We start from the raw sequence: 17,321 nt of genomic DNA on the forward strand, positions 1-17,321 counted from the left end.
GCAGAGGTTTTCTGACAAATTCCCACCGCCGGGACCGATAAGATGACAAATGCCCGACCAATCCCCGGGGGGGGGGGGGGGAAAGGGCACGCTTGATTGACTGAGCCATTACTACTCGGTTTTTCCACTGACGATTACTTTTACCTTGCTGGCGTCTCCTTGGTGACTGCTAGCATTCTCTTATTTCCTCACCGCCGATATAAAATTTTCATGTTGTTTTTCTTGCGAAATTGGTCTCCTTTGTTTTTTATCTCTCGCTTTAGCTCTTTCTCTGTTATCAGCGTTAGCGTAGACAAAAATTTAGCCGAAAAGCGATTCGACTTTGTTGTTTATTTCATTCTAAAAGTCAGGGTGGCGCGCATTTTCGCGCTAAAAACCTCGAGTTACAATTGGGTCGCCATACCTGTTGATTGAGTTATTTTACAGTGAGTGAGGAATTTCTGCTTTCTGCGTTCTGGTCCCGTGTTTTTTAAACAATGGAATAATCTTATTTTCCGAAAAACCTTTGCCTACGAAAAGGAAGATTGGCAAGGATATTCAAGAGATAGGAAGAGGGAGATGTGCTTGGTGAATGCGATGATTTCATGAGGTCTGATGGAGCGACTTGTGGCTATTGCGACTGTTTTTTCATTCTAAAAATGATGATAACTCCTCCTCTGACTCTGTTTCGAGACATCAGGAAGACAGCACATCGGACGCGGGAACAAGTTGAAGGGCAAGTCCAGAGAAGTAGAAAGATGAAGACCTAGGGTGGTTCCCGAACCCAAAGGGCGAATATTCTGAATTCTCCAAGAGTATTCTACCAAAATTCTACTTGTCATTTTGGACCACTTGTCCCTACAAGGAACGCTTTCGCCGCTGTTTTGTGACTGAAAGAAAGCGCCAGTCCCGGAAGTTTGCGATGCTCTGAAAGCAATAAATCACCAGTTGGCTTTTGTGTGTCTTCCGATAATCCAGCAACTACAAGAGAGCTTTATATGGAGTAAAGGCGAATGCCGTGTCAAGAGCGAAATGGCCAACCGTATAAATTTTGTGAGAATCGTGAGACTAATAGCACTCCACTCGAGGACCATATTCCGACTTTATCAAGCTACTTAATTTCCATTATCTCTCTTGGTGTAAAACGTCCACCGATGACCGTGGACCAGGCGACTTCCAGCCTCGAACACAGATTAAGCGATTGTTTAAAGGAAGTATATTAGTTAGTGGAGACAGTGAGGCCATTAGAGAATGTTCAGATAAGTACATTGTTCCCGAAAAGCTTGTGGCCGAGTATGTTGAACACCTTGCTTAGATAAAAATGCGCTAAGAGAAGAAGAAAGAGGAGAATGAAAGGCAACGAATGGAACGGCTGAACCGGGAGTAGAATGACATTGACTAGGTTGGACTGTACGACTCCGACAAGCCGTTGTCCTCTAGGGTGAACCGGCTATCATTGTACCTTTCCCATCACAAGATCCCCTACAAAGAGAAGAAAGCTGAAAAAGTTGCAATAATCAAAGCGCACATTGGCAGCTTGCCGTACAATTCTATGGATCGTAAACAATTTCGAAAGGCCCCGTTAAGAAATGTGCAACAACAATTAGTGACCTCATCTCTTTCCGAGGTCAAAACTGATTCGCAAAGCGATTGTCGGTTCGAGTTTAAGTAGCTTAAATGACGAGTCCTCACCGGACTCTGATTTTACACCAGATCCCTGTCAGGAAACACTACCTCCGCCAAAATATGGACGACAGCGGGTTGAGACAGACGATTGTGTTAGTTGAGAGAAGATAACTTTTTAATTTAATATTTCGAAACTTGTAAATCATTTGGATTGATCTTGGCTAGTAGCTTTGCTTGTACATGCAAGTTATAGCATTCCAAAGGCTTTGTATGTTAGTTAACATAAATAAGAGAGTCGACTTTAACAGAAGCAACATGAAGTACTCTATTCCTTCCGATAAAAGTGTGACCCTACCTTCCCTAACTGAAACTTGCTTTTCCCAGGGAAAAGCAAATTACCATTGGCTGAACAGCGATTATCCTGTCATCATCATGTCAACGACTCGTTACGCTCGCGTCATGTGTGTAGAAGTGTTTGTCAACGTTGGACACGGAATGATTGCCCAGAATTATCGACGTATTAAACAGGACCTGCATATCGTACAGTAATCTGATGGGCCGATTTGTTTCGGCTTCGGACCTCTTTTACACGGCTTTTTCGGACTTGAAATAGACATGCTTGAACAAAAGTGCTATCCGCGACTCCGAGTGCTATTGTTTGTTTGATCCTTTACGAAAATGTTGTAAAATAATTCTTAGGTTACTTACACAAGCAATCTATATTTGTAATATCATATCATTGGTTCAATTTAATTGGTACTTCAAACGCGGCGGTGACAGTTATAAGGCGTTGACATGAGGGAGGGACTTAATAAACCTCTTTTCTCCCAAAGATGTCTACAGACGTCCTTTATTTTTCTTTCTCGCGCTCCGCACTCTTTGTCGCGATTCGCGCTCGCTCTCACGCGCTCACCGATCATCAAAAAGAAAAATAAAGGAACGTCTGTGTACAGGCTAGCATTCGCTGGCTAGGTATCGTTAGTGCTAATAGAACTGTCCGTAGCAGAGAGGTGTGACTGTCATCGCGTTCTTCAAACAAAATTTCAAAGAAACTAAAATTCAGTCACGAAGCTTTGTTATTCAGGTTTTTGGGAACTTTATCAAATATTCTCCCTTTGGCTTGTTTGCAGGATTTTTCTTCCTTCATGTCTCCCTTTATAGTACAATGTAAATGGTTTTATTATATGGAGGAGAGTGTTTTACTGGGAACTAAACCACTCGTAGATTCCATACGCCACTTCATCCGGGACCCGAGTGGCGTATTTTCCGTATGTCACCTTTGTGAGTGTCGTATCGTTCAATGACGTCACGATTCCCGCCTTTTGCTTTTGTTGAATTGGTTTCTCCATATAATAAAAAGAACATTACACGTTGGCGAGAAGATATGAATTTTATGTTCTCGTGGCAAGAACAATATCTCACTCGTTCGCTTCGCTCACTCGTGAGATATTGTTCTTGCCACTCGAACATAAAATTCATATCTTCTCGCCACCGTGTAATATCCTCTATCTATGTATGAGACTCGATTACAATTTGTTATTAGTTCACAACCGAAAATCATGAAGAGCCATAAGGGGACAGGTCTAATTATGGCTCTTGCGAAAACTTAAACAGTCTTTTCATCATAGCCTTTACCAGGATAGTAAAATATACCGAGTCTGTGAAAAGGCACCCTATTTAAGGGGAAAAATAAAAAATTCCTAGCAACACAAACCCTCATTAAATCGCTTTCCTTATCGATCTTCTAAAGGATTGCTCAGTTTTACCAGATAATCAGTGTTTGTCGTGCACCTGGGCATTCATACACATCAATCTTGTCTGATACAATTTAGGTACCCTGTCTAAGGAACACACTACTGGGAAAATAATGCCAAAATGGGCAAAGATGATCAGCCCTATTTTAAATCCTCGGGACCCTCAAAAACCACAACCAACTGGGCTTTACATCCCCATCTAGCTAATAGATGGGAGTGTCTTCCCCTTTGGTGCTATCTGGCTAAGTCTTCACAATCTGCTAGCAAGTTAGTGGTTTGCGTATACTCAGCAAATTTTTCTCCCTTTCTTTCCGCTTTCTCCTCAATGTCATTATTGATGCGTGTGAAAGAGCAGAGAACTGGGCGTGATTAAGGGATGATTCCTGACACTCTTATTCAGTTGGTTACAGGAAAAGAATTCATACAAAATTAATAGAAACTACGTTGAAATAATGTCCTTAAATGAAGATAAGGGGACTGTCTACCTGATCAGTGATTAGTGCCTGTAAGCCCCAGCGCCAATTTTTAAAGTTGGGTGGGAAAAATTGCATCCTGTGAGCAGCACCTCTTTTTGTCTTCTTAATCGGGGAGGAGAAAAGGAGTTTCTTCCTGAATCACGTCAAGCTTGTTGGACTTATCAATCTCTTTTTCTATTGTTAGACTACTTTTTTGGAGAGCAAGAATCCATTTAGTAGTTCGAATTTCAGATGATTACTTCGAGTCGTTTTTACTCCCTCAGGGAAATAACGACTCGAAGTAATCGTCTGAAATTCAGGCTATCCATTTGGATGCTGATAGGGTGGAAAATTTGCAGGAAACAGTTTCACATTCAGAACTAAAGTGGTGCGTATGCCCACGTTCAAATGTCAGCCGAACCAAAATATTAAGGCAAGCTTCCCCTGTGGGTCACTGGGGAAGCTTCATACAGCAAAGTACAGTACCATGTGACAGTTAAGGGTGAATTGATATAATTGTACTTCAGTATTATTAAGGTCAAATTTCAGGCCCAGACCATCAAGGAAACCATCTGTTAAAAGACAAATTCGCATAAAAAGCTCCTCCCAGATGCTCTGAGGTATTGAGAGCCCTTATCAGTTTAGCACTTCTCAAAACCAGCAACGTTCTGTGAAATTTTTATGGAGTAAGACTTTGGTTCCCCCGAATAAATGGCTTTTTGGGTACACTGCCTCTCCAGGCACCCAGGGTACGTACCAACAAGGTAAACTGCTGTTTAACAGGAATCTTGAGCATACCTAAAGTTTTTAATTTAAATAGGAAGGACCGGTCCGCTGCGTTAGAATATGGGAAAAGGCATCAATGTGGTACCTTAAATAATGTACACATACCACTGTCAAAAAAAGGCCTTATCCTTTCATTATTTTTATACCTTTCAAAACAAGGCTTGACTCTCCCCAATTGACCTATTGTTTTTGGATGACACCCTCCCCTCTGAAGCCTTAGCCCCCCTCCCCCCGCCACCTAACTTAAAAAGTATTTCCTAAGGCCCGGAACCTGAGTCCAAGCCATTCTTATTTCCCTCTCGGAAATTTTTTTTTTCTTTTTTTGAGAAAATAGAAACAAAAATAGAAATAAAAATGACTCACCTTGTGTTTTTGTTTTTAAGATTTTGAATTAATGTTTGTACAACTCAAAATCTTAAACGTCGATAAAAGGTCTTCTAAATGGCGCTATAAGCAAAGGGAATAAACACAGTGCCAGTCATTTTTATTTCTATTTTTTTTGTCAAAAAATGAAATTTAGGACGTATTTTGTTTATTTTCATACATTTTCTTATAATTTCAACTTATAAATTCAAAATCTAACGAACTCCCACGAGTCTGGGCCGCCTGTGGTCGTCTGAAAGCTTCAATAAGTTTCAAACTCCAGCGGTAAACCAAACTTTTTTCATTATATTCTTTTGCATGTCAGCGGCCTTTGGTCATTGAACACGGATTGATTAACCGATTGAATTATAAGACTTCGTGCAGTCGTGACTGTATACATTTGAGGCAAGAGAGGATAAAGGGGACAGAGAAGGCATCCCCCATACACACCCTATTCCATGGGTAATTCGTCTCGAGTTATTTTTAAGACCACAGATCCTAAGGGGGATTAGACAACCGCCAATCACTAGGCCTTTCCCGATTGCGCTCGTAAAATCCTAAAAAAGTGCTGGCAAAAATGGCTAAAAAGTGCTCAAAAAGTGCTCAAAATCTCAAAATAGTGCTCAAAAAGTACTAAAAGTTGTGAACAGTTACCTCTAAGCTTTTCGTAAATATGTTAATTTTTACTTAAGTAATTAACAATCTATTTTGCGTAGTGTTATTCGACAGGTTGTTACGAAAGGTTGATAGAATATAGAACAATAATATTTTTAAAAAACTAAAGCCGGTTACGAATTGTAAATAAATTCAGCAGTGCTAGCATCAGATGATTTAGAAATTTGAGATGACACACGCATGATACATCAGCCAATCAGAAACTTCTGTACTCACGCTCAGTGAGGATAAGTCCACGTGCCTTTCCATGACAACGGTCTTTTATTCTTGACAACATCATTAGTTATTCAAATTTATGACCTGCAACACGATTCTCGTTGCGAGCGACACACAGTTTTTGCTTTAAAATGTTTTAGAAGACATATGTTGCTCGAAATTTGCTCGAAATGTGAAATATTGCTCAAATGTTGCCCAAAGTGCGAAAAAGTACTTAAGGGTGCTCAAAATGCAAAATAGTGCTGCAAGCTCAAAAAAGTGCTCAAAAGGTGCTCAACGCAATCGGGAAAGGCCTACCAATCACATAGTGCGAATGTGTTCCGCGTGGATGACCCACGCTCAGAGCCACGCGTCCTTCACGAATTGACGCAGAAAAAAATGGCGGACGACACGGAGAACGATATTGCCATTCGTTTTGTCGACGAAAACGACTAAAGAGAGATTTCTGCTAAAGCTGTGTCAGCGAAACGGAAATTAAAAAAGAATCGCCCTTCCTCTCTTGTATAGAGCTAACAGTACAGCAGGGAAATCCTGCATTCACAGTGAATATTCTCTCAGGATCATTTATAATTAACAGTTTGAAGAGACCAATTTCTGGTTTGATATTTCTTCTTTGATTAGTCTTTTATTATTCAACAAAAATAACACTTGGCGTCCTACTTGCTTTATTGTACAAACGACCGGTTTCAATAGACCGGCGAAATTTCTCATTTCATTAAAGCACTGAGGTTACGACAACTTCGAGTTTTTAAATGTGGTACTAAAAGCGATCCATCAAACTACCGTGGAATTTGTATTTCCAGTTGTATTGGAAAACTATTTTGTTCAATTCTCAATCAGAGACTTCTAAAGCACGTTGACTTAAATAATATACTTCACAAGTCTCAAATTGGTTTTCTAGCAAATAATAGAACAGCAGATCATGTCCTCACACTTCGAACATTAACAGACAAATATGTCCATTGTCACAAGGAGAAAATATATGCGTGTTTTGTTGACTTTAGGAAAGCCTTTGATTCGGTTTGGCATGATGGGCTTCTCTATAAGTTATCTAAGATCAATGTCCAAGGAAAGTTTTATAGTCTAATTAAGAGTCTATACTCGAAGTCTACCTGCTCTGTCAGGATTGGAAATAACAAAACGCGATCTTTTCAATACGCAAGAGGAGTGCGGCAAGGCTGCATTTTAAGCCCTCTGCTCTTTAACTTATACCTTAACGATCTAGCGTTCTCATTTGACAATGTTTTATCAGACCCCTTCGTGTTACCAAATGGCACCAGACCCAACTCTCTCCTTTACGCAGATGACTTGATAATATTATCGCGATCCAAACTTGGTCTACAAAACTGCCTTAACGTACTATCTTCATATTGCAACTCATGGATGCTTAGAATAAATCCTAAGAAAACCAAAATAATGATTTTTCAACGATGCACTCGAAAATGTGAACATAACTTCCGCATAGGCAATGAAGTAATCGACTTTGTCCAAAACTGTACTTACTTAGGAACTCGCATTACATCTTCCGGAAATTTTACACTTTCGCTTGAACATCTCCGACAAAAAGCTCTTCACGCGCTCTTCAGCTTCAGGCGGCGCACGGATTTGAATAATCTTAAGCCCTCACCTGCGTGTAAAATTTTTGACTCTATGATTTCACCAATTCTAACCTACAACAGTGAAGTTTGGGTGCTTTTGTTAAATCAGATTTTAAGTCCTGGGACAGCTCTGCAATTGAAAAAATCCATTTGCAATTCTGTAAACGTTATTTACAAGTACATAACAAGGCATCCAACATTGCTTGTAGAGCTGAACTCGGTAAATTTCCCATGATCATTGATATAAATAAAAAGATTCTAAATTACTTAGACTATCTGAGAGGTAAAGATGAAGATTGTATAGTTAAACAGGCATCATAACGGAAAAACTAGCTTTTACTCTAATCTCATGAAAATGGTTGACTACTATGATCTAAACTATGACTTTTCCTGTAATTCATTGAGTGACTCAATAGTTAATAGGTATATCGGCATAATGAAAAATAAATACGTCTCTTACTGAAACCAGACCCTTCAACAATCACAAAAACTCAGTTTTTATTGTACAATCAAAGACGACTATAGCCCCTCGCCGTACCTAGTTTTAACAAGAAAAAACCCTTCGAGAAAAGCATTAGTTAGATTTAGAATAAGTAGTCATCAACTTAGAATTGAAACAGGTAGATACGAAAACATTCCTCGCAATGAAAGGATATGTCACTTTTGTACAAGTAACAAAATCGAAGATGAAAATCATTTCTTACTAGATTGTAAGGCTTATTCTCAGATCAGAGACATATTTTTCTCCAAACTAGAAACTAAAATACCTGACTTCAAATCACTTTCACACGATACTTTAATATCTCTTCTTATGAATTCTTCTGATTATTTAATTAACTGTCAATTAGTTTCATTTATCTCGCAATGCTTTGAATTAAGAACGAAATTAATATCAATGAATGAATGAATGAGAACTGTAACGTTTTGTAAGGTTTTGCACGTACTAATTAGTTGAATTAGTACTTAAATTTAGACTAATAGCTTTTGCAATACTGTAATTCCTTTATGGTCATGCAAATAAAGCTTTTGGTGTTGTTGCTGTTGTTGAGTTAAACTGATTTCACGGGTTGTCAAAGAGTCCAGCGATTCCCTTTTCCTAGGTGAGCGCTGACTCATTTCGCTTCAATATTCAGAAATGCTCTCGATCTCTTTACGCTTTCATTGCCTTTCGCCCGACATGTTTTGCACGGCATTTAGTCATGCGAAACCTCCACGAAACATCCACGCAGCGCGCGAGGTAACTTCATCCTGATTCTAAAAATAACTCGAGACGAATTACCTATGGAATAGGGTGAGTATGGGGGATGCCTTCTCTGTCCCCTTTATCCTCTCTTGATTTGAGGTTAATACGGATGTGTCACGCATTACTGTTTGCATTGTATCTTTGCCTGCGAATATAGCCTTCTCTACTCGCTCCTCATCATTCGCAGGCTAATTGTGTCTAAGCAACTCCGAATAAAATCATTTGTAGAACTCTCCCGTACTTGTACATAGTTGTGCATTACGGTAAAAGGCGTCGAGATAAGGATGCAATATGTCAATTCATCACATTACATTAGTGACAACCAAGGTCTATCTAACACTGAACTAACCAACAAAATGTAAATCATTTTGGATATGTACTTTTAATGATGTTTTAAACTTGTCCATAAAGTTAGCGAACATTTGGTTCTCTAAAGTGCAACCACACGGGCAATTTTTGTGGCAATTGTAATTTTCTATCGTTCGAGAACACTAGCGGCGGTGACATTTCTGCCAGAAGTTGCATTAAATGCACCGAACTATAGCATAACTGTTACAAAATCGAGACGGAATCTCCATACATAACAGGAAAAATTGCTTGTAGAAGTGGCCCTTACTTTCGTTTCGTTTACGTAAGATTTGGTTAAGTATCGGTTGTAATTTTAACTGAGTCGTCTGACAGTGTTTGTGATAGACGAGATAATGAATTATTGTAAATAGACTGTTGCATTTTTTACCTGGACAGGAAAAAAAAAAAAAGAAGCGAAAATTTTGAGCTTAGGTGTGAGGAGAAAGAAGAAAAAACACGTCATCTGAGATAAGACTGTTTTGGGAAAGCTAATATCGTATGAAAGTGAGTTTTTAAGCTGCAGACGTTCGTCTAATTCGTCCCTTTATCAAAGAGAATCTAGAGCTCTATCTTGACGGGTTGCGAGCGTGGATTGCGTATAAAGTGCGAATGTAACTTACAGTGTGTAAATATTGGTTTTCGTCGATCGACGCAAGCACTTATCCGACTCCATCAGCAACCACTTATGCCCGTTCGGAATGTTTCACAAATTCTAGTGCCTGAATCGTTCTTTAAGCTTTACCTTACTCACCGAAATCTGAATTGTCTAGACTTAGAAGTATCAGCTTAATTCTGCACGCTCTATTTCATCTCACCCATGCAGTGGCAATGATTTGAAGTCATAAATTTTTAGAATGGTCTCAAACCGGGTTCTTTAGCCTGCGTAGCCGACGGTTTTCTAGAGGGATAAAAAAGCTGCGAAACGCACGCGAAGCGCGCGCAAACAAGCGGTTTCTCGTTGTGTCTTCTCCATTCCACTCGCGGCATCGCTGCTTATTTTCGTGCTCGACAAACGAAATCGACAGCTACGCAGGCTGGGGCTCCGTAATGCAGAAAAAGAGAAATGACAGGGTGCAAAGGGAGCTGAGCGAAGGAATGAAAATGGGAAAAGGGCGCCTTCCCTTTTCTTATTCAAATCCCCGCTCGGTTTACTTTTTTTTCGCTTGCCTCGTTAATTCCCATTTTCCTCCACTAATGTGCGCACGGGCTAATGTAAGTGTGCATGACTTATAATTAATTATAAGACTACAAAATATAACATCGATTCTCTCCTTTCGACACCCTTTTCACTGTGAATTCCATTTGTCGTTGTAATGCTGTAGATTCTGTTCGATGGCATGTACAATAAGCCTATAATATCCTCATTCGCACAGTATTCCAAAAAGAGGTTTTTGTCAGACTGATGATGATCACCGCTGATACCTCAAGTCTGTCATTCTTTGACTTACTCCTTGTTAATGGTCTCGGCTTCCCTGTTTTCGTACAATCGAAAAATCGTATTAAACTGAAAACTTTAGCTTGCGAAAAGCCTCCTTCAATCGATGCTGTTACTTCAAATCTTCGTTCCGCGGTGAAATGAGGAAAGCTTCTCTGACAGGGCGCGGCATGAAAACATAAAGCAGTTGAACGTCCACGAAAAACCCAGGTTTCAACCGAGAGAAAAATCATACGAGACGCTCAATGAGAGTAGTGTGTACCTCAAATCTTTTCGAATTAGCTGTAGCAAGGTTTTGTTATCTTTGGAGCATTTTTAAATTGAATAACAAATATCGTTGTTGTTTTGAAGTTGTTGCTAGGTGGTCAATGAATTCAGACCTAAGTTTGACACTGGTCCTCATTGGCCACTGGGCCCTTAGACCAGTCACGTTAGGCGTTAATGTTGATAAACTTGGTACTGATCTTTCCATTGTAAGTAGATTATCAAGAAAGGAGATTTTAGAACCTCTGCATATAAGAACAATATCAAATAAACGTTCCATTTACATCCTTTGCTTTGACGTTGAATGCATTGTCATGCGCGTGGCTTGTTTGCAAGTTTTTAAACTCTGTTTTCTCCCTGCATGTCAATGATGGTACAATGTATTTGGAGGCAAATGTTTCCTTGCCTGGGCCTCGAAGACAAACTGCTATTAGTTCACTTCACTACTGAAGACTTATTAACAATTATTCCTCGAGCCCGAATGGGCTCTGAGTCACGAATAGCCCATGAGGCCGAAGGCCGAATGGGCTATTGACTCAGAGGCAATGAGGCCATAATTGTTTTACTAAAATCCAACTAGTTGGAAAAACAATATCGAGACAAAACAACTTTAGCTAGATAAAGCTAGACTTAAATCCTTTTTTGCAGCCAAAAAGCCGACGCTTTCGCGCTACTAGTGGGCTATAACATATAGCCTAGTAGTCGCTCAACCAATCAGAACGCAGCATTGATGATAGACCACTAGTTGGATTTTACTAAAAAGGGGTATCTTGCTGCTATAAAAAAAATTCGGTCGAGAACCTTCGGCATCGTGGGCTATTGACTCAGAGCCCATTCGGGCTCGAGGAATAATTGTTAAGAGCAACTGTCTGTAAATATCGACCAAAATCGCCTTTTTGTGGCACAAGTTCAAAATTCGAATTTCGCTCATTTTTTGCTCATCGATAACCCTTAATGAGTAATGAAACATGCTGTAGTTAGTTTTCCCAAATAACGTGTTCTTTTGTTAAAATTCGAGAAAACGCATTTTGCTCGTTCGGAGCTTAAAATCCACTTCCGGTAAAGCGAAATTTTACACAAATTCTATTGACTCGTACGTCAAACCACAACGATTTGGCAGCCTTTGAAGAACACGAATAGTTTTTATGACCCTTTCTTTCTTATAAGACGATAAATTTGTGAAAGCTGTAATAAGTTTGTGGCCAAAAAGATATTGTTAAAAATAGGCCCTATTGACAATTTCTACCGTTCAAAATTATAGGGTTAAAATAATGTAAATTTTTACAATGCGCTATAACTTAGAATTTCGCAAATTGACTTTCTACGGCTTAACTAGGCCCCAATATATCGGAAAATCGAAACAAATCTCTGGGCAAACGATTTTAAGTAGCCCGCGAGACGCCGAGTTCAACCCTAATTTTGCGAAAAATCGCGACATTCCAGTGGTTAAAAATGGCGTGACGCGGCCCGTCACGCCAGCGGTGTTAACGACAGATTCACTTTCAACATTCTATTCAACGCTGATCACATGCCAAATTCCAGCATACAATCTATATTACATCTTTCAATACACTTATCTTATTTAGAAGAGTCATTTTGTTTGGATACGACATAAATTGTGGAACTGCCCAGAAGTCGGCCTTTTTGAGCGACGTCGGCAAGACGTCGACGACCGGAGTCCAACGAAAACAAACTTTAAACAAGTACAGTGGTGTGTTTTATTAATTTAAGCACACGTCAAAAGGCATAAATACGTTAAATTTAAGACGGGGATAACCAATATTAACTAATTAGAACTCTTTTTTTTTCTTGCGAGTTTTCTCTTTCAAGTAATTCTGTATAAGTATAAATGTACGTTTCGATGTATTACTATCACGCTTATAAAGTTACATTGTAACGAACGTTTCAGAAAACATTTTAACTCGTTTCGATCAACAATGAAACACCATCATCAAAAACAAATCACCAAAAACTTTCCTCTACAATAAAACGGAAAATAGAAAAAAAAGTGACGTTTTAGTAATGCTGAAGCAGGAATAGTTGCAGCGTGATCATGAGCTTTTAAAAATGGCAAATGCTCCTAAATGGACATCTATAGATCCCTTGCATCACCATTGGAAAAAAACTCTCTGGCCCACTATGAACTAGCCTATTCCAGGGGTAGTGGACAGTGGACAGTGGATAGTGGATAGTGGATAGTGGACAGTGGACAGTGGCGCGAAATGGGGAACGGAGGAAAACAAACGTGGAAAAGAGAGGAAGAGACTAGGAGGACCTTTCGCCCTCTCTCCCTAACCCCGCCCCTTCGCCATTTTTTCTAGCCCACTTTTCTTTGCGTTTTTCCATCTACCTGAAGGCCTGTTACAGGTTAACTACGTCCTTCATTTACAAATTTTTATGGTATATACCGTATTTACTCGATTAACCGCCCTGGGCGCTTATTAAATTTTTGGACCTTGAGAGTGGGCGCTTATTCGAGGTGGGTGCTTATTCGAGGCTGTGCGCTTATTAAATTTTCGCCATTCTCACCAAGCGTAGTATGATAGTTTTGCAACAAAACAATAAATGGTAAAAACAAAAAGCGGAGATGTAACAAAGCAAGGTTTCTGTAAAATGCTCTGAAGAAAACTCCGTCATCGGGAGGGTCTCTTTATTACTTATTATCTCTTATTTGAGTTTGTGTGGGAGGGAGTGGGGTGGGGGTGGGCGCTTATTAACTTTGCTGCCTTTAGGATGCTTATTCGAGGTGGGCGCTAATTCGAGGTTGGGCGCTTATTCGAATAAATACGGTATTCAACTTTTGGCGCTCTGTTATTGATCAGCAGGAACGGATTTGGTAGTACTAACTTTTCAACTGCTTTAAGACTGCGAAACTTTTTTTTTATTTCTTGTTTTCTTTCTTTTATTTCTTTTTTTCATTTTCTATTGTATTTTTTAGACTTATTTTTCGATTCTCTCCCCAGTCTTACTCACCTCTCCCCTCCCCCACCGTGCCCCCTCTGCTCCAGACAAGAGGGAACGACCATTTTGTTTTGCTCCAGACCATTACCTCGGCTATTCCGCCTTCTTGGCTTACGCAAAGAGTACGGGCTGCTTTGTGGCCTGAAAGACTTTGCACTGATTGACGTTTTAGTGTCATGGAAACTCTAGCTGTAATACTGAACTGCAGATGACAGGTTAAAAGACTGAAAGTTCCTTTCAACAGCGTTTGGAAAGAGAACATCGTCTTTTCCGCAAAAAAGAAAAAGAAAAAAGAAAAAAAAACAATAAAAATAGGGAAACAAAATAGAGTATAATACTAAACCTAAGAAGAACCTTGTAACGAACGAATAGGAACACCTAAAAAGGAAAGACAGACTTGAGGACTTTCCTCATCCTCCGTAACCTTATTCCATGAAACTTAGACGCCCAAGCAGGCCTCCAAAACCTTACCTTTGTCTTTGTCAAAAACCGAATACTAGAAGACTTAAAGCCTTAGTCCGCTTTACGTAAGTACCGTGTAGATCTCCAGAAGAATTGTTTGCAGCCGGCCCTCAAAACCCCAAGAGACTTCGCCTGCTGCTGGTCAATAATATAGGAAGGATATTCCAAAGAACTGCTCCAAAAAAGCTATTTTTCTTAACATTTGTCTGGGGTAGAGGAATAGCGAGTTTTCTGTTGGTGTCTCTTAATAAGTAATTAGAGATATTGTAACGATCTGCCCTTGCTACGATCTGTTATGCACTTAACAAGGCCCCTCAAAGTACTTAAGATATATGACGCATAGTCTTCGATACACCCGCCTCTCACTTCTCTTTGACGAAATGTCCCTGGCGGTAGATAGCGATGAGAGGAAGCTTTATCGCAGGCTCTTGGCATCAAGGCTTTTCTACTATTTACATTGGTAAACCGGTCGCTTCACGGTTTGGGCAAATGGTGAGGAGAATTCAGGACTGATTAGTTTTGATTCCGTTCGGTAATCGCGTTAACTATTTTCCTAAGTCAGTTTCGTTTAATGAAAAACGGCCGCGAAAGCCTGAAACTAATATTCAAAAAAAGGTTTGAAGACATGAAATAGGAACTTCCGCCTGGAAGTTTCCAACCAGGAAAATAGGCAATTACCTTTTCAGACGTTCGTTTGTTTCAGGAATTTTCCACTGAAACGTCGAAAGCAACCCGAAACTGAGTTTTTGGTAAGCCTGGCAAGGCACCAAAGAGTCCTCTTAGTTTGTTTTAATTGGTCATAGTCAGGGTCCCTGGGATAGTCGCACACTTTCATGTTCAGTTTCAGACTGGCGATTTCCCTCAAAAAATGGTATATAAACAGAACAAAATCTAAAAACTAAAACTGATTACTGAATGAATTTTTGCATTGAGAGATATTTGCGAATTAAATTATCGTCAATCAATGCCATTTGGTTTATAAAAACTAATTTCCTTGAAGCAATTTTAAAGAATAAAAATATTTTATACTAAGTATTGGTGCAATAGTTCTTTTCGAAGTTTTTACCCTTGCAGGCTCTCAAAACTGAAAAAAAAAAGCTACGTGGATGCCCCAAGAGGAGCATATACTTGTATGACAACGTGTATGAATCATGAAGCTACTGCATAAATGTTGTATCTGAAGAAAATGCTGCAACCAATGAGGATAATAGGTTTACTGAAAGATTTAATTTCGAACTGGCTTTAAATCTGCCTTTAAATAAATTGTTTAAAGCAAATCTATCGGTAACACTGGCGTGACGGGCCGTGTGACGCTATTTTTAACCACGGCAATGTCGCGTTTTTTTTTGCAAAATCAGGGTTGAACTCAACGTCTTGTGGGCTACTTAAAATCGTTTGCCCAGAGATTTGTTTCGATTTTCTGATAGATTGGGGCCTAGTTAAGCAGTAGAAAGTCAATTTGCGGAATTTTAAGTTATAGCGCAGTGTAAAAATTTGCATTATTTTATCCCTATAATTTTGAACGGCAGAAATTTTCAATAGGGCCTATTTTTAACAATACCTTTTTGGCCACAAAATTATTACAGCTTTCACAAATTTATCGCCTTATAATAAAGACAGAGCCATAAAAACTATTCGTGTTCTTCAAAGGCTACCAAATCGTTGTGGTTTGACGTACGAGTCAATGGAATTTGTGTAAAATTTCGCTTTACCGGAAGTGGATTTTGAGCTCTGAAAGGGCAAAATGCGTTTTCTCGAATTTTAACAAAAGAACACGTTATTTGGGAAAAGTAACTACAGCATGTTTCATTACTCATTAAGGGTTATCGATGAGCCAAAAATGAGGGAAATCAAATTTTGAACTTGTGCCGACCGTAGGTCGATATTTACGGAAAGCCACTCTTAAATAGTCTCTTGTTGGAGGAAAAAAAACGTTTTGAGAAAGCAATGCAAGTTTTAACAAAAAATTAACTTCGGCCGTTTAAAGAAAAAACTTTGAGTGTTGTGTATGAAGATTTATGAATGAGTAACTCAATAGAAAGTCGAAAATGTTTTTTCACTTCTAGTTTCATGATTGTTTTGCCCTGATTGATTAGTGGATAATAACCGCTTTTCTCGTTGGCCAACGGAGGGTTTCATTTTTCACGTTTTTAAACATTTTGTGGAAAAACGGCTGTATTCGCAGGCTATTTACTTTCCTTTCTTAAGAGTTCTATATATTAAAACAGAAACAAGAGAGGATAAAGGGGACAGAGAAGGCATCCTCCATACACACCCTATTCCATAGGTAATTCGTCTCGAGTTATTTTTAAGGCCACAGATCCCAAGGGGGATTAGACAACAGCCAATCACATAGCGCAGGAGGGCTCCTGCATAGCGCGAATGTGTTCCGCGTGGATGACCCACGCTCAGAGCCACGCGTCCTTCACGAATTGAGGCAGAAAAAAATGGGGGAAGACGAGGAGAGCAATATTGCTATTCGTTTTGTCGACGAAACGACTAAAGAGAGATTTCTGCTAAAGCTGTGTCAGCGAAACGGAAATTAAAAAAGAATCGCCCTTCCTCTCTTGTATAGAGCTAACAGTACAGCAGGGAAATTCTTAACACAGTGAATATTCTCTCAGGATCATTTATAATTTACAGTTTGAAGAGAGCAATTTCTGGTTTGATATTTATTTTTTTATTAGTCTTTTATTATTCAACAAAAATAACACTTGGCGCCCTATAATGATGATAATAATAATAATTCAATAACTTCTAGAGCGCTATTTACATTCACTGATCAACAGCGCTTAACAACTTAAAAAAACTACAATAAAATTCAAATTTGTAAAACTAATTACATGTACATGAATATTACTTGCTACTTGCTTTATTGTACAAACGACCGGTTTCAATAGACGGGCGAAATTTCTCATTTTATTAAAGCACTGAGGTTACGATAACTTCGATTTAAACTGATTTCACGGGTTGTCAAAGAATCGAGCTATTCCGTTTTCCCAGGTGAGCGCCGACTCATTTCGCTTCAGTATTCAGAAATGCTCTCGATCTCTTTACGCTTTCATTGCCTTTCGCCCGACATGTTTTGCATGGCGTTAGTCATGGGAAACCTCCACGAAACATCCACGCAGCGCGCGAGGTAACTTTATCCCGATT

The sequence above is a fragment of the Porites lutea genome, chromosome 4 (genome assembly GCF_958299795.1).
Source record: "Porites lutea chromosome 4, jaPorLute2.1, whole genome shotgun sequence".
NCBI classification, from domain to species: Eukaryota; Metazoa; Cnidaria; class Anthozoa; order Scleractinia; family Poritidae; genus Porites; species Porites lutea.